Source organism: Thalassophryne amazonica, chromosome 9 (genome assembly GCF_902500255.1).
Source record: "Thalassophryne amazonica chromosome 9, fThaAma1.1, whole genome shotgun sequence".
Classification (NCBI taxonomy): domain Eukaryota; kingdom Metazoa; phylum Chordata; class Actinopteri; order Batrachoidiformes; family Batrachoididae; genus Thalassophryne; species Thalassophryne amazonica.
Window position 1 is genome coordinate 15,521,270 of NC_047111.1, and position 18,854 is coordinate 15,540,123.

Here is an 18,854-nt window from a genome sequence, read left to right on the forward strand (position 1 = left end):
GCGGAGTGGGTCGTTTTATTTTGTTGGTTTTTATTTCCCTGTCCCCTATCCCCAGCCTCACACACTTCTGGCCATTCGTCTTTGGTGTTGTGGGGTGGTGCAGGTTGGTTGCTGGGCATTCCCATGAGGACCTCTGCACCTGGGGGGGTCCAGGGCTTTTTTCTTAAGTTTAGTTGATTCCCGGTTCCACTCCAGCCTCAGCGAGCCTCTGACCGTTCGCCATTGGCATCGCTGAGGTGTCGGGCAGTGGGGATGTACTCCAGTCAGAGCAGTGGGGCCGATCAGTGCCGTACGCCTTTTCCGCTGCCCACCCCTCAAAGTAGGCTGGAGTATAGCCAGGGGGTCGACACCGGCTGTCTTGCCGGTTTTCTCCTGCCCCTGGGGGTGGAGCTGGGTTACGTTTTTCCTATTGGCTTCTCCGGCTTAGTAGTCCTGTGCCGATTGCCGCGACGTGTTTCGGGTGCTGGGGAGGTCAATAGGGCTTTCTGTAGTTTTTGTTTGCTCCTGGGGTGGTTTTTGGAAATTCCTGGGGGTTTGGGGTTTTTGTTTCCTCCTGTTTCCCCCCGGGGTTTGATGGGACGGTCCTCTGGGGGGGAGGTTGACTGTGGGGCCGACCGGCTGTGTTAGGCTGGGGTGGGGGTTCCTGGGTTGTGGGGGTGTCTCCTGGGGTTTGATGGGACGGTCCTCTGGGGGACGTTAAGGCTCCCATGTATGCCTGGGGATTCCTGGATGGCTCCTGCCGTGGTCATTGCTCCTGGGGTTGACGATGATGTCCACTGGGGGAAGTCGGGCTCCACATGTTGGGGGAGGGCGTTGTTTGTCTTTTCCTTTGACCTGTGTTTTAATGTGTTGGGGGGGTTTGTTGGGATTTTTGGGTTTGTGTGTTTTTTGTTCCTCCCCAGGGTTTGATGGGACGGTCCTCTGGGGGGAGGGGGGGGGGGTGTTGGGTTGGGTATTGTGTTTTTCTTTTGTGTTTACCCCGGTGTGCTTCCCTGGGGTATGTTTGTGGTACTCTCTGGGGGGGATGCTGGGGGCCTTTTTTGTGTGTTTTCTTTTTGTGTTTGGGGTTGTTTCGGGATGTTTTTTTTTTTGTTTTGATGCCGGCCAGCCTTTCTTCCGCATCTCCCGGCTCTGCTGCCTGCTGTGATCTCTGCCCTCCTCCTGCTTTGGCCTTTGTTGTGTGGGGTTGTTTTTGGGTCTGGTTTGTGCGGTCGCCGGGAGGCTTCCCGTTGACGGGGGGGTACTGTTGTGTGTTGGGGGGGGTTTGGCTGGACCAGGTTGGGTTGTTTTGTGTTTGTTTTCCTTCCCAGGTGATTTGGGGTTGTTCTCTGAGGAAACTGTGCTGCAGAAGAGTCTCTCTCCTCTGTTACGATGATTGGCTGCACCTGTTGCATTCTCGTGCGGCTCTCTATTAGGACAATCCACGACACTTGTGATGTTCACGTACAGATCTGAGGACTTCCAGCTGGTACCAATGTAGTGATGAAGAACTACATTTAAACCAGCAGTGAGTTGGATAAGATTGCCGGAGAATACGACCATGTGACGACCGTGTGGGGACGCTGAGGGCCGTTTCAGAGTCTGACATCGCACCTGTGAAGGAGGACGAGGGTGAGAGCCAAACGTTGTCAGCACACGACAGAGATGAATATTCTGAAAAGTTTATCCGTGAATGTAAATTGGCGTTTATACGTAGCTATAAGTAATTATTGGTGGAAATTGTTTGGCGTGCTCCTCACGGCAGTGGCGTGCGGATTAATGATCCTCCACTAGCTGTGAGCAGCAGCCTCTTTGAACTAAGTTTGAAACCAGACCTAAACGTGTAGCTGATAAGTTTGCCTCTAAACAATATTTTGTAGTAATAAGTGTTCAATAATCTCATCTCTGTTCCTCCTTCGCAGAGTACAGTCTGGGAAAGTCACCTGAGGGGGGTGTTGGTGGAACTCCTGAGTCCTGAACGTTCGGACTCCGACTGTTGAGACGCTGAGAGAGCGCGCCGCCTTTCCACCTCACCAAAACTTTATTTATTTAGTATTTCATGTATAGCACAAAGGGAGAAAAAATAAATGTGTTTTCTTTTTGGAACTGCTTCTGATTATTTCATGCTGGGTTCAGTCAGATACTGGGCCGGTCCTCAATCCGCGTCTTATCCATAACACTTTTTTTGGGATACACTGGAGTGAATTTTTGGCTAAGTTCATATATAGAATTGATAAAATATGTGTTAAAATTATTTGCAATACTTACGCTATCATTAAAAATTTCATTACAATATTTAATTTGTGTAATTTCACATTTTTGATGATCTTTGCCCATCAATTTATTGAGTGTTTCCCATAAGGCTTTATTATTGCCTTTTGCTTCTTTTATTTTATTTAGAAAAAAATTCGCTTTAGCTTTCCTGAGTTCTGATGTTACTTTGTTCCTCATCCCTTTAAATACTATGTGATCTGTATTCCGGCCTGATTTTAAAAAAAGTTTTTAACGCCATATCTCTAATTTTCATCATTTGCCTCAAGGTCTCATTTAACCAGGGTATATTTTGCTTTTTATCTTTTATTGGTACTGTCTTCCTGTATCTAGACAATATGTCTTGGATTGTACTTATTATTTGATTTGCCACGTCTTCACAATCGGGTCCTACAATTTTTCCATCCCAGTTAATCAGCCCAAGATCATTTTCCAAAGGTTCTAAGTTTCTTTTTTGAATAATATCTACACATTTTACCTTTATTTCTCTATTTTGATTTTTAGTCCTAAATCTGGATAATTTATGTGCAACTAATGTAAGATTGTGGTCAGACATTCCAGTTATTAAATTGTATGTTTTAGAGATATGGTTTACTTTATTACTAAGAATTAAATCCAGTAACGTTTGTGATTTATTGGTGATTTGGGTAGGCTTATTGATTAATTGTGACAGTTGATATTTAACGCACATGTCACTCAATTTCTTTCTTGTTTTTTTGTCCATCCAATTTAAGTTGAAATCCCCCAAAAGGATCATTTCTTTTGGACTATAAATTTTTAACAATTGACCCAGGTCATCATAGAAATCTTCCTTAGCGGACGGTGGTCTGTAGAGGACAAATACAAGAAAAGACATTTCAGGTGATAATGTAAAATTTACACCAATACACTCTAAATGTTATGTGTCGGACGCAGGACGGAGAACCAACCAGCGTTTGAAGGACCCAGTATAAAATAAGCAGAGCACGGTACAAAGGATAACTGAATTTAATAACATAACAGTGATGTGCAAAATACAAACAAATAAGTGCGCGGTCTGGCGTGGTGGAATGCCGGTGTGCTCCCAGCAGCACTAACGGTCCGGAGCCAGAAACAGTTCGGACCCAAGGACCCCACCGACACCCCCCAGGTGGCCGCGACAAACCGAGTCTGTGAAAGAAGAAACCATCATGTGAGTCCACACTCCACACACAGAGAGACCACTCAAAGGTGTACATAAACAGCAAACACTTCCTGGCTTAATCACTAATCAGCTTCCCACCCTGCAGGCATGGAACACCCAGTTCACATTATCACTGCAGTGGAAGCTGATTAAACGACTAACATAATAGCTCAATAGAATAAGGTGTGAGGGACACCACATTTACTGACTGTACTGTTAGTCACAAAACCTACTGTACCTCAGGAAGTGTGCTGACGAGCGTGAGACCTCACCCCCTCCTCTTTCACAGACCATGGCATCAAACCTGGACGGTCTCTGCATCCATGATGATGAGATGGCTCGCAAGACGACGATCTCACCCGTCTGGTCACAAGGTCGAGTCTCTGGCAAATACACACTGTGTACTCCAGACTTAAATGCCACCATGCCCCAATCCATAGAGATGCACCACAGCTGTGAGTCCTGACGAGCTGCACATGATCAGCCTCAGGTGATCAGGGTGAGGTCCTGATAAATCAGCCACACAGCCATTCAGTCCTAAACGCGTGCCACCTGGAAGGAAAGACAAAAGACAGAAACAGAAGACAGAAACAAAAGGCAGCCAGGCACCCCCAACCATACAACACTAAATTGTTGTTGGGTAAGTCCAGTTGTTCACATTGCAAATATTCTTTGACATATATCATAACCCCTCCACCTTTGCAATTTAATCTATCGTTTCTATATATTTTGTATCCAGGTACCATTATGTGACTTAAGGGGGAGTGAGGTTTTAACCAGGTCTCCGAGATACACAGATAGTCTAAATTTGAGTCCGACAGAAGATGTTGAAGCTGTTCCGCTTTTGAAAATATGCTTCTAATATTTATGTGCCCCCCAAATATGCCCTTTGGTTTTAACTTTCGATCCCATAAAACCCTGGCATGATTAACAGTTTGAAATAACTTTGTTGCTTTCTGTTTTGTAGTCGCTATATGCATATTTTTAACGTCCTGATTTATTTTCTTACTGGTCTGAATCGGTGTATGCAATCCACTATTGACGGTGGGATGTTCATCGTCAGCCGCTGGTGGTGTTAGCTCCCCTGCTAGCACCGCTGAAGTTGAAGGCCTCGCGGCTACTAGGCTGCTACTATCCATAGGCGGGGTTCTGCCACAGGTCGCTGGCGGGGCTAGCTCCCCCGCTAGCACTGCCAATGAAGTTGAAGGCCTCGCGACTGCTAGGCTGTTGTTAACCTTGGGCAGGGTCCTGTCCAGGTCCGCTGGTGGCGTCAGCTCCCCCGCTAGTGCCACTGAAGTGGCCGAAAGCCTCGCGACTGGTGGGTTGTTGTTAGCCGTTGATGGCATCCCGCCACGAACCACTGACGGTGTTAGCTCCCCTGCCAGCACTGCTAGGGAAGTTGGAGGCCTCACGACTGCTGGGCTGTTGTTAGCCGTAGGCGGGGTTCCATCACAGGTCGCTGATGCCGTTAGCTCCCCTGCTAGCACCGGCGATGAAGTTAAAGGCCTCACAATTGCTAAGCTGTTATTAGCCGCGGGCAGGATCCCATCAAAGGCCGCTGGTGGCGTCAGCTCCCCTGCTAGCGCCACTAGAATGGTTAAAGGCCTCGCGACTGGTGGATTGTTGTTTGCCGTCGGTGATGTCCCATCACAGGTCGCTGGTGGTGTTAGCTCCCCTGCTAGCTCCGCCGATGAAGTTGAAGACCTCGCGACTGCTAGGCTGTTGTTGGCCGCAGGCAGGGTCCTGTCAAGGGCCGCTAGCGGTGTTTGCTCCCCTGGTAGCACCGCTGGAGAAGTTAAAGGCCTTGTGACTACTAGGCTGCTATTAACCGCAGGCGCAGCCCCATCTGGAACTGTCGGGCCGCTACTAGTTGGTGTTAACACTGATAATAGGACGCATTCAAGCAGTTGGTGTGTCCCAAAAGCTGCTGGTCCTCTGCTGCAAACCAAGCGCATGTCCGCACAATGACTGATCCCATGCTTAACCAGGTCCACCACTTCATCAGTATGATGTACTGGACCAGGACACCGGTGAACGTCCCCGGTTCACCGGTGTCCTGGGATTTGGGGGTTTTAAATGTTATTGTGGTTCATTAGTTTAACAGTGTTATTAGTGTTACTGATTTATTGTGTTTTTGTAGTTGCATTGGTTTAGTCAGTTTAGTTGTCATGTTGCTGTTACATGGTTGTGGGGGTAGAGCTTGACAAGTCAGCATTAGGGCCTGGTGTCGGCTCGTTATGTCTCTGTGTGCAGTCATAATCATGTAGAATCTTTGTTTCTTCTTCCTTCCCGTGCAGCAGCACACACACTGTGATGCACACATCGGCTAAGGACCAACAATCCGAGACCTCATGTTATGTGTCGACGCGGGTTGAGGAGCGGACCTGCGTCAGACAGGACCCAGCGCTAAAAATAACCAGAAAGCGGTTCCAAACAGAAACTATTTATTATTCACCTGTGCTTAAAAGTGTAAAAACATAAAACAACGTCCCTCTGGTGGAGTGATTCGTGGCTCGCTCTCCAGCGCCCGCAAGGATTAAAGCCGGCGCTCCTGGACTTCCTACCACCGCCAAACACCCCCCAGGTGGACACGACAAACTGATTCTCTGTGAAGCAAAGAGAAGGTGAGGTAAGTCAACAGATACAACTATATCTTCCAATAAACACACGCTATCAGCAACACACTCAGGTCAGTGTCCTTTTTTTACTTTATGCAAATGAGCAGCTTCTCACAACAAGTGGAGGATCACTTATCCTTCACGCCACAGCAGTGAGAAGCAAACTGCACAATTCTCTTCACAATTCCAGTATACTGTGTAACAAAACACCAAGTTACTATCAACAATTACTTAAACACTTAATTACCTTTAGTGTGTGCTGACAGCATGTGTCCTCACCCCTCCCTGCTTCACGGGCTCGATGTGTCAAAACCCAGGCGCGGTCCTCAGCGTCTCACAAGCGAACGTCACAAGGTCGAGTTCCCGGCAGTTCTGCTCAAATCACACATGACTTAAATGCAGAACGCCATCCAATTATCTGCTTCAGCTGCAAGTCGTCCAGGTTGCACGTGAGCACCAATCACAGGTGCTTTCCATGATGTTGATGAGGGTGAAGACTCTTCAGCCAGCACCTTCTTCACAGACAAATCAGCCCTCATGCCACCTGGAGAGCAAAGAAAAGAAAAGAACACCAAAACATCCAGCCACGCCCCCCCAACACACAACAGTACCCCCCCATCAACGGGAAGCCTCCCGGCGACCGAACAGACCAGGCCCGAGAACAGTACCTCCCTCCGGGGTCCACGTCAGGAAGCAGACGGCAAGACAGGCACCGCAGCTGGAAGGCCGGCTGGAATCAACAAAAGCCCCAAAACATTCCCCAGAACAAGTCCACTCACACAAAAAAACACAACACCCACCCAAAACCTCCCCAGGGGACCGTCCCATCAAACCCCGGGAGGAAAAGAAAAACTCCCAAACGCAAAAACCCAACACAGTCCCACAAACACAGTACAAACGTAAATGCATAAAAGGAAAAATAACAAACAACCCCCCCAGAATGACCTGCAGAGCCCAACCCCCCCTCAGAAGGCCTTCATTGCCAGTTCCAGGAGGAACAGCCAAAACCGTAATCCCACAAAGGTCCCCAGGTATACATGGAGTAAAACGGTGCCCCCCAGGGGACCGTATCATCAACCCCAGGAGGTACCCTCCCCACAACCCTGGAACCCCAGATCCGGTCACACTTGGCCGGTCGGTCCCAAGCCAATTCCCCCCCAGAGGACCGTCCCATCAACCCTGGAGGTGGAACCCGGAAGGAAACAAAATAAAACCAAAACCAACCCCCGGAGGACAACCAAAAACAACCCCGGGGGGATATAAAACGACCATAAACCCTGTTACACTCCCCGGCACCCCAAAAGACCCCAGGTCCCTCCCAGAGCCCTTCGGCGGCTCTATTTTGGCGAACGGCTCAAAATATCAAGCCGGAGAAGGGAACAGGTAAAAACTAACCCAGCTCCAACCCCAAGGCGCAGCGGAGAACCGGAAATACGTCCGGTGCCCCAACTCGACCATACCCCAGCCACTCGGGAGGGGTGGAACTACCGAAATGGCAAACAGCAACAGATCGGCCCACCCCTCCGACTGAGGCATGTCTCCGCTGCACCACACCCCGGCAACACCCATGACAATCGGTACAAAGGCTCACCGAGGCTGGAGTGGAACCGGGCCCTAACCAAACTAAAAAGAACGCCTCTAACACACACACCCCCCCCCCCCCCCCCCCAGGTGCAGAGGTCTTCTGAGAACGCTCAGCGTGACCAACCTGCACCACCCCACAACCCACAAGGCAAGCGGTCTAAGGGCAAGTGAGGTTGGGGTTAGGAATGTAGAGAAATAAAAACAACAAAATAAAACAACTCAACAACCCAAACAGAAAATACCTAAAAACACATACAAAATTGACAAGTAAGTGAGCCCAGGCGGGCTTCTAACCGCCTATCACTCCACCAGATACGCCCCTACCTCCCCAAACAAGTATAACCCCTGATTAAAGAAAACAAAACATTTACTTGTGCTAGAATTTTTTTTTTTTTTTTTTATGTGGGTTCTTTTGCCTGTCCCAGAACACTTGGAGTTACGTCACCGTTATTTCTCTTGATGCTTACCTGTCGGGGCAATACAGGAATCTCGACTCGTCCGAGCTGCATGGGCTCGTCAATAGGAGGAGCCGGAGGTCCCGTCGGAGGAGCCTCAGTGGGGCGAAGAAGAGGCGGCCCAGCTTTGTGTCGGGGAAAGCCCCGAGACAAAAAAACCCACTCTGATGGGCGTCCTCTCTCGCGTCCACCCTCCTTCATCCGATCATCTAGACGAATCACCAACGATATTAGCTCATCTAAATCGTTTGGCTCATCACAGACCGCCAGCTCGTCTTTTAATGACTCATTTAACCCGTCTACAAACACGCCCCGTAATGCTGCGGCATTCCAACCTGATTGAGCAGAAAAAATCCGGAAGACCACGGAATACTCCGCCGCACTCCGCCTCCCCTGCCTGAGATTCAGCAACCGTTGAGCAACGGTATTCGTTTTCACCGGATGGTCAAAAACCAGTCGGAACTCCCGGGAGAAATCCTTAAAGGACCCTAACAATGGCGAGTTGTTACTCCACAACGCTGTGACCCAAGCTAAGGCGTCACCTCAGAGCAAATTTGTCAGATACGAAACACGGCTTCCATCAGAAGAGAAGGAAGCCGGTCGCTGAGCAAAAACCAGAGAACATTGCATCAGAAACGAAGCACAAGCTTCGACGTCTCCCGCATAAGGCTCCGGATGACAAATGATCGGTTCAAACACCGAATCTCTGGGTGACGGAGTTATCTGCCCTGGTATCGATGATGCCGCAGCTGGCGCTGCAGGAAGCGGAACGGCTTGAGCTGCAAGCTCCGTAACACGGGCGTCTGTTTGTTTAATTTGATTTGCGAGATGCTGTAATTGCTCCCATATTTTCTCCAAGTGTTCTTGAATTTTTTCAGCAAAAGGAACCGCCTCTGCCGCTGGGTCCATTATGGAATGGCCGGGAACTACTGTTATGTGTCGACGCAGGTTGAGGAGCGGACCTGCGTCAGACAGGACCCAGCGCTAAAAATAACCAGAAAGCTGTTCCAAACAGAAACTATTTATTATTCACCTGTGCTTAAAAGTGTAAAAACATAAAAACAACGTCCCTCTGGTGGAGTGATTCGTGGCTCGCTCTCCAGCGCCCGCAAGGATTAAAGCCGGCGCTCCTGGACTTCCTACCACCGCCAAACACCCCCCAGGTGGACACGACAAACTGATTCTCTGTGAAGCAAAGAGAAGGTGAGGTAAGTCAACAGATACAACTATATCTTCCAATAAACACACGCTATCAGCAACACACTCAGGTCAGTGTCCTTTTTTTACTTTATGCAAATGAGCAGCTTCTCACAACAAGTGGAGGATCACTTATCCTTCACGCCACAGCAGTGAGAAGCAAACTGCACAATTCTCTTCACAATTCCAGTATACTGTGTAACAAAACACCAAGTTACTATCAACAATTACTTAAACACTTAATTACCTTTAGTGTGTGCTGACAGCATGTGTCCTCACCCCTCCCTGCTTCACGGGCTCGATGTGTCAAAACCCAGGCGCGGTCCTCAGCGTCTCACAAGCGAACGTCACAAGGTCGAGTTCCCGGCAGTTCTGCTCAAATCACACATGACTTAAATGCAGAACGCCATCCAATTATCTGCTTCAGCTGCAAGTCGTCCAGGTTGCACGTGAGCACCAATCACAGGTGCTTTCCATGATGTTGATGAGGGTGAAGACTCTTCAGCCAGCACCTTCTTCACAGACAAATCAGCCCTCATGCCACCTGGAGAGCAAAGAAAAGAAAAGAACACCAAAACATCCAGCCACGCCCCCCCAACACACAACACCTCATTTCCCAAAAGTATCTTCAGACTAAAGTGATGACAGAATCGCTCTCATGAATAAAGGCATTTTCCCCAAAGCACTGTAACACTGAGAGGTTCTTTAAAGTGAATGTTGATTAACGAGTGGATCCTGACCACCCGTAAGAGCTTCAGCGTGTTTCACAGCATCCAGAAGCCGCAAAAGGAGCCAAAAACACCAAGCTCCCAGGGACAGATCCAACAGCCCCCCCCCCCCCCCCCCCCCAAAAAAAAAAAAACATGCAAAGGAAAAAAATAAGATGAACAAAAGAAAAGAAAAACTACAAAAAGAAAAATTAAAAGAAAATAAAACAAGAGACGGTTGCCATAATTTCTTGGCCATTCTGTTCCACCAACAGTCTAGTGGTTAAACGTTAGGCTTGAGACCAGAGGATCCTTGGCTCAAATCCCAGCCTGACTGGAAAATCACTAAGGGCCCTTGAGAATGGTCCTCAATCCTCAAGTTGCTCCCGATGTGTAGTGAGTACCTTGTATGGCAGCATTCAATAATGAATATGAGGCATTATTGTAAAGCGCTTTGAGCGTCTCATGCAGATGGAAAAGCGCGATATAAATGCAGTCCATTTACTGAACAGATCTGACTGTGTTCAAGAATATGAAATTATCTTTATCATCTGTCCAGATAAGAGGATAAATGTGTTATGGTTAGGGTTCCAGACAGGACAGGATGGGTACTTGGAGATTGCCTTAAATGCAAGGGAGCAAAAATCAGGATGGAATATGCACAAAAGGAGATTTATTAACACTAAACAATGAAATAAAGGTAGCCTGCTGAGGTGAGAGTCAGCCTGCTCGTAGCGGTGGAAATCCGGGTGCTGCAGGATTCCGTCAACTAAGGGTTCAAGGACCAGGACCAGGTGGAACATTCACCTCAGAAACCAGGAACTATGGGGAATAAAGACACACAGGGTGAGTGAATGCCTCAAACAGTCAGAGTTCATAAAAGGGTTGACACAGGTTGTTTCAGAGGTCAGAAAATAAAGTCCTCTTCTTAAGAAAAACATTTCACTGTAAAGCAATTGTTCATAGTCAATAAGTTGTATCCAAGGTCAGAGGTCAAGTGCTGTGTGTTGAAGCGCAGCACCAATTAAGCAGGACTTGATACAGCTGGGCTGGGTTCTTCAGTTGTTTGATATCAGAGTTCATGCAGTTCTTAAACAGAATTGTTGGAATAGTTCTTTATCCTAGCACAGTCACAAACAGGAACAAGTGAGAACAGGATTCCACTGAGACGAAGGAGAACTTAACTGGCGTTTAGTCGGGACACGCTCCATGCCGGGAGCCCAAGAGTTCCCAAAGTGATGTTGCGGTGCAGGTAGTTAGTGTCAGGGTCCAGGTCTGCTTGGGATCCATACTGGAATTGTCTGGAACATCAGGAAAAGACAGTTCGCTCTAAAGCGGGAATTATAGGGGGAGGCCAGCATTACCTGAGCTTAAGCTGCAGAAAGCTTCAGCATCTTTGAGCGCAGAGCTGAAAGACGCAGTCAAGGCCACAAGGTGGCAATCAGATTTGGTCCTACTGATATCTGTCTGGATCATAGATAAGGCATCGGAACTGCAAGTCCGGGTTTAAATAATCTATCAGAAATCAGTCACTCATCTGATCCAGGTGTAAAACAAAACTGAGGGCACCATCTAGTGGAGAAACTAACACATGACACTGGTAAAAACAGTCAAAACCAGGATCCGTGGGAAATAAAAATGCCTTTGATAAAATTATGTTTCTGAATTTTTTGAAATTGTTCATGTTTGGAAAAAAAAGTGCAATAAAATGAATATTTTACTTTGCAAATGTGACTTTTTTATGGTCATCCTCATGATTTAAAGAGTTACGTACTACTAGTATAAAAATTATTGTTTTTAATATCATTGATAATATGATGCTGTCATTCTGTCAATGAGCAGATTGCCCAATTGTGATGAATGCTTTGTCTAGATCACTGACCCCCCCCCCCCCACCACCACCACCACACACACACACAAATGAGTTAATGGTCAAAACCAAACTAGAGTCTGAAAGAAAATCCAGGTCATGTGCAGGAAGAGTCTTTGTGTGATGTTTTCACTGAGCTCCACACGTTCAGCCGAGGATGCATTTTAAACGCACACGAGGACGCTGCGCCCGAGCTGCAGAGTTATCAGAAAATAATGCAAACCCAGAAGACAATCAGCGGTTTAATAACGTCTAATGAGCACCAGATGAGAACGTGGTGCAGACGTGACTCCCTCTCTGGAGCCTTAAACCTCCACATTATGCAGTTTTCCTCTGGTCTATTAGCATAGCGCCGGCTGACAGCGTGTGTGTGTGGTCACAGGTGCCCACATGTCAGCCAGCTGCCAAGAAGCAGCACAAACGGCTCAACACTCGGCAGTAATTACAGCCGCTTCCACTGCCAGCTGGGCAGGAAAACACACACCGCACAACTAATTATGCTACAGAAAACTTCAATGATTTGAATTTTGTTCACATTTATATGAAGCAGTGCAGCAGTTAGAATTCTGGCCTCCCCGCCAGAAGGACCCGGGTTCAAGACCCACCGTGCACAGTCTCCACGTGCATGAGGTGGCCAGAGCAAACCAGGACAAGCCCAAAGAAATATCACCACATAACAGACCATTATCTAGTGAATAAGAGGTCATACAGAGGTCATAAATAAGTCATACAGAGGTCATAAAGAGGTCATACAGAGGTTATAAAGAAGTCATAAAGAGGTCATAGAGAGGTCATAAAGAAGTCATACAGAGGTCATAAAGAAGTCATACAGAGGTCATAAAGAAGTCATAGAGAGGTCATAAAGAAGTCATGCAGAGATCATAAAGAAGTCATACAGAGGTCATAAAGAGGTCCTACAGAGGTTATAAAGAAGTACCTTCTAGAGCATCAGACATTTTACACATTATCATCTCTTTAATTTGTGATTTTTGTGCATTATTCTTTTATTACTGGAGTTTATTTTGTTTAGTGTTTTACTTCCAGTGAAGTCTGATTATAAATAGTTTGTATTATTATTATTACTCGTAGTAGTAGTAGTAGTAATAGTAAAAGTAGTAGTCGTCATCTTGCTTGTCCCTCGGTGTTGAGGACGATTGTCTCTTGATGGATTCCCGGACTGGACGGTGGACACAGAGATGATGTGCACTGTTTCTGACAGATGCTGCCCGCGGTTGCTGCGGGAAGCTTCTGTCGGTCAGGACCTTGCTCTCTCTCCTTTCTCTTTCTTTTCTGCGTTTTTTTGTTCCCATTTGTTCCACAGATGTCCACTCTCCTGTGGATCATTGCTCTCTAACTGGTTCCACCCCTGGTTTGTTTTTCCAAGCTTTCCCAATCATTGGATCATTTCTTGTGATTGTGCTGCAGGAGTTCCTTGAAGAAGTCCTCAGGGCAGATCAGGTGGAGGAGGTGATGAGGAGTCACCCAACGGCTGCGAAGGCTGCAGCAGGTCTTCAGACCCCGATGGTCTGTGACTTCCCAGACTGAGAATCTGTCAGCAGACGTGTGTTTGTCTGCGTGCAACGACATTCCCACCTTAAACAAACGCACACACAGGCGACTCTAAATCAACCCTGGATGTAGATTTTCTATGCTGTGCTGCACGACCACAAGTAGTAGTCATATTGTAGTAGTACTAGCAAAGTAGCAGTGAATGCATGACTTTTCAGAATATAAGTCACATTGGCGTATAAGTTGCAGGACTTTCTGAACTAGTAAAAACACACACAGAATTTATACTTTGCAAAATACCGTAAGTGTTTTTTTTTTAAAGAAAGGAGAGGCTCAGCGGGTGTGTTGACGGTTCGATCCCGTTCCTCCTCTGCGTAAACAGTGGCAGGACGTACAAACAGGATGAGTGACGGCGTGTCCTCAGGCTGATCTATAGCGGCTGGCTGCGGCAGTGCAGACATGCGGCCTGTTCATTAAACATCACTGACACGTGATTTCACCTTAATCGGCTTCATTTGTCCATTTGTTTGTTCATATTTTCATCCACGTCTTTGATGGTCGGAGTCAAACAGCTGCACTCATGAAGGTCCACCAGGTCCTGGAGCTACATGTCGCACGACATATCTTCAGAAATAATTTATTTCTGAAGATATGTCATTTAGAAATTTGGTTTTTAGTATCTTATATAGAAAAGGCAGCTGAATGTATGTGACATTCATGATATCATCTGAATACACTGATTACGTTATGAACCCAGGCCGTGGAGTGCTTTGCACTGAGTGACAGCATTAAGTGGCGTTAAAGAGACTATGGTCAACTGAAAGCAGGGTCCAACTGACAGGTGGACCCCAACAAAAGGCCATTACACGCTTTACTAAGTGCAACAGCGGTGGAAAAAAGTGTCCTCAAAACATTAGGCAAACTCAGATATCCTGCAATGGTAAAAAAACAGGAGTGTCTGGAAAACTAATAATAATCACTGGGAGACCAAGGAGAAAGTAACTGCAGTGTCCTTGAGACATTAAACAAAACTCAGAGGTACAGTTGAAATGGTCCAAATATGAGAATAGCTAGCACTGGGATACTAACTATACGACAGCAACAATGTCTGTTAGCCACACTCAAAGGTCAAAATACACAACCAAGGTCAATCAGAAATATGGAACCCTATGATGTTCATGTAGGAATACCGGAGCTATTAAGTCACAATGAAACACTGGGAGATACAAACACTGGAGATCACTGAGAGACACACTCACTAAGGAACACAAGGAATGCGAGAACGCGGGATGGAACCTACAATGATCTGGCAGGCCAATCATTCAGCAGGCCATGGAATTTTCAGAAGAAGGAGACAGAGGAGGAGGAAGAAGAAGATAATGAAGAAGAAGAAGAATGAAGGAAGAAGACACAATTCAACCACTAGGAGCAATGGGCAGCCACAGTCTGGCGCCTGTCGAGGTGCTGCCTTGCTCAAATCCTAATGTGTATGTGTATTTATCATCACTCTCTTTTTCTGTTGAACAGTTTTCCTGCTGAGAAAAAGCACTTTGATTCCACTCGGTCCTTTAAACCGTGTCTCCACTGGCAGAGGTCTGCGCTTTGAGTGCTCACCCAGTTTTAAAAGCGTGAATAATTTCACAGCCGTGCTGTGGACTGAGTGTGGAGATGTGGTCTGACAGGGATGGAAACACGCCTCTCACCCTGCTGTGACAAACCGATGCCCGGGGCCTGCCACGTGGACCGAGCGCCGACTCTGAGGCCGAGAGAAGGGATTAGTGTTGAAAGCGGAGCGAGAGGAGGGCTGGTTCACCTGCAGCATGGATCAGCATGCAGACCGCAGTCTGAGACAGGATCCCCTCAGTGGTTACAGAACGCTCTGTGAGGAACAGCCGGGAGACTCCTAAAACCACAGGGTTAAAGGTCCTACGGTGGGAGTGAAAATCCGTATCCTCCGTCCTCCTGCACGCAGCAGTTTATGAGTTCATCCTGCAGCCGTCTGCCCGCACTGCAGAGTCTTTTCTTAATCACTGAATAATGAGTGAATTTATTTTAATATGAGGCAAAACCTTTATTAAAAAAAACACAGATCCAGCTTGATTCCTGTACGACTGCAGAAGCTTCTCACAAATCAGAACTGGATGTTCAACTTCAAGTGCTGGAAACAAAGTACCAAGAAGTAAAAGAGTGCGTCTGAATAATAACGGGCAGAATCTCTGACCAGTGAAGACTGGTGTTCCTCAGGGATGTGTTCTGGTTCCCACACGGTTCTGGTCTTGGATGGACTGGGTGTTGGACTGGGTTGTGAAAACCAATGATTTAGGTACGTGTATTGTGAGGAAAGGTTTTCTGACTTTGATTTCATGTACGATGCTGAGAACTTTGTGGAATCAATGGATACTCTGATTGCAGCAGTTGAGAAGCTGTGTGAGGACTCAGAGTCTCTGGGTTTGAGATGGTCCTGGATCCAGACTAAAATCCAGTCTTTCAACAACATCCTGAATTCAGCCATCAGACGTGTTTGTGTATGTGGTGAAGGTGTTGAACTTTGAGAGATGTTCACTTGTCTCAGCTGTGACGTTTATGTCTCTAGGTCTTTCACCTTTGACATCCAGAGAGAGCTGTGAAGCTCTTATGGAGTCATGAGGTCACTGGATAGAGATGTTTGGTGATTTTGATATCTTTGCACTGACTGCTGTTGGACTCCGCCTCTTCACCAATCATGTTTGTGAGTTTTCATGGACAGGATTCCAAAGGGTGTCAGTTTGGTGACCTCAGAATTTCATCTCTGCTTTTAGTGGATGATGTGGTTATGATGGTTTCATCAGGCAGTGACCTCTGATGTGCACTGAGCAGGTCTGAAGCCAAGTGTGAAGTGACTGGGATTAGGATCAGTACTTCCAAATCTGAGACCATGGTCCCCTGTCAGAAAAGGGTGGATTGTGAGAGTTTTTGCTCCAAGTGGAGGAGTTCAAGCAATAAGGTCACAGATACAAGCAATGATTTGTGTATCTGGTCTTACACTCCTGGACAGGGTGAGAAGCTCAACTATCTGGGAGTGATTCTGAGTAGAGCCGCTGCTTCTGCACATCAAAAGAGGCCAAGTGAGGTGATTCGGGCATCTGGTGAGGACGTCCTCTGGTCATCCCTTGAGGGAGGTCTTCCAGACGTGTCCAACTGGGAGGAGGCCTGAGGAAGACCAGAACATGAACCGAACACTAACTCCAGATTGCATCCATTCTTATGCTCCCAGTATTTCTTGGAGTGATGGGATTTACTTTACAAACTGTAAACTTAAGTCCTGGATCAGCACCCGGATCCTCGCTGGAATTTAATGACTTTTTCCTCTTCTTTATCTTTCTCCTAATTCCATTTACATAAAAAGTGGCTCATTAATTGTGGAGTAATCCTACAAATTGTCAAGCAAACAAGCAATGGCAATAACGTCGGCACCAGAAATAAACTTCAGTCGCCTACAGCTAAGGCAGATTGGCTCCACATTACCCAGAATGCAAAGGGACGTGACATGCCATCAACACTCTGAGCTGCTTATGTCTTGATTAAGGACAGTTAGTCAGCTGACAGGCGGGAAGAGCAGGTGTGCCGTTATTGTGCATCTGCGGTATGGTGTCCTTTTTTCCTGGACTCCTTAATGTTTGATATGTTGGGAGTGGCAAGTGCCGGCGATGGCCTCATGTATTTTTAACAAAGGTTTTACCCAGAAGTCCTCACTGCTTCTTTTTCCGTCAGCTGGCCGCCTTTAAACTTCAGCAGCAGCACAATCACACAAAGACGAATTATTTTCACACCTTTGAAGCACTGGCAGCGGTTTGCGACACTTCTGTGACAAACTGCTTCTGCAAACAAAAGCTTTCATCACTTCACCTTCTAGAAGATCATAAATATTCAAACATGCATCCAGAAAGTTTTCACAGTACTTCACTTTTTTCACATTTTGTTTTGTTACAGCCTTATTCTTAAATTCAGCAAATTCATTTTTCCTCACAAAATTCTACTTACAAAACCCCATAATGACAACATGAAAAAGGTTTTATTTTTTCATTTGTTTTATTTTTGTGAATTCATTAAAAACAAAAACAAAAAACTAAGAAATCACATGTACTTAAGTATTCACAGCCTTTGCTCAGTACTTTGTTGATGAACCTTTGGCAGCAATTACAGCCTCAGGTTTTCTTGAATATGATGCCACAAGCTTGGTGCACCTATCTTTGGGCAGTTTGGTCCATTCCTCTTTGCAGCACCTCTCAAGCTTCATCAGGTTGGATGGTGAGCGTCGGTGCACAGACATTTTCAGATTTCTCCAAAGATGCTCAATCGGATTCAGGTCTGGGCTCTGGCTGGGCCACTCAAGGACATTCACAGAGTTGTACTGAAGACACTCCTTTGATATCTTGGCTGTGTGTTTAGGGTCATTGTCCTGCTGAAAGATGAACCGTCGCCCCAGTCTGAGGTCAAGAGCGCTCTGGAGCAAGTTTTCATCCAGGATGTCTCTGTACATTGCTGCATTTATCTTTCCCTCAATCCTGACTAGTCTCCCAGTTCCTGCTGCTGAAAAACATCCCCACAGCATGATGCTGCCACCACCATGCTTCACTGTAGGGATGGTATCTGGTTTCCTCCAAACATGATGCCCAAAGAGTTCAGTCTTTGTCTCATCAGACCACAGAATTTGTTTCTCCTGGTCTGAGAGTCCTTCATAGTGGTGCAGCTTAGCTAAAATTTCCATAAAAATTGTTCATGTTGTGATAAAAGCATGGAATTTGGCACACATATTCTAAATTAACTAATGTTTATTTTCAGATATGGAACCATACTGGAGCTGACCTCTAATGAGCTACAGGGTTCAATAAAAAATTACACATGGGTCAGAATTTAAAAATCCTCCAATCATGTTGAAATATGTCACGTATGTCACATTTAACCATGTTTTGGTTCCAAATATAATGTCAGGTTTAACCTCTTCAACGTGCATTCTGAATTCATCTATTTTACTTAGTAAACCTTCAAAGTTTGTAGCCATGCAAGTCACCGTGTTGGATGCTGAGTTACCACAGTTTGTGTTTTTCTAAGCAAGTATTGGAAGCAATAGTCTTTGAAATCCCTGATTTTAAAGTCAAATGAAATGTCATATGTGTGGCTAAATTCTCCATTTGTGGAACAGTCACGGCTTGTTGGTTCCTGCGTACAGTCTGGTTGTCTGTGACAACTTTAAAGTTCCTGATGATGAGGTTCTGTTCCCTCTTTTGTTTCCTCCTTTTCATCTTGTCACGAGCTGCACGATCCAGCTCTCTCTGTGCTAGACTGAAGTTGGGATTTACGAACACGTTCTTGTGCCACGCAGTGGTTGACTGTGAGTGACTTGACATGTGCCAAGAGTCGTCGTTGAGCTTCATCATTACGGAACTTCACACATGCAGGGCGGGGCTTGCTGTCATTTTTGGCAGCACCCAAACTGAACATGCTGTTGATGTCGTCAGCAGA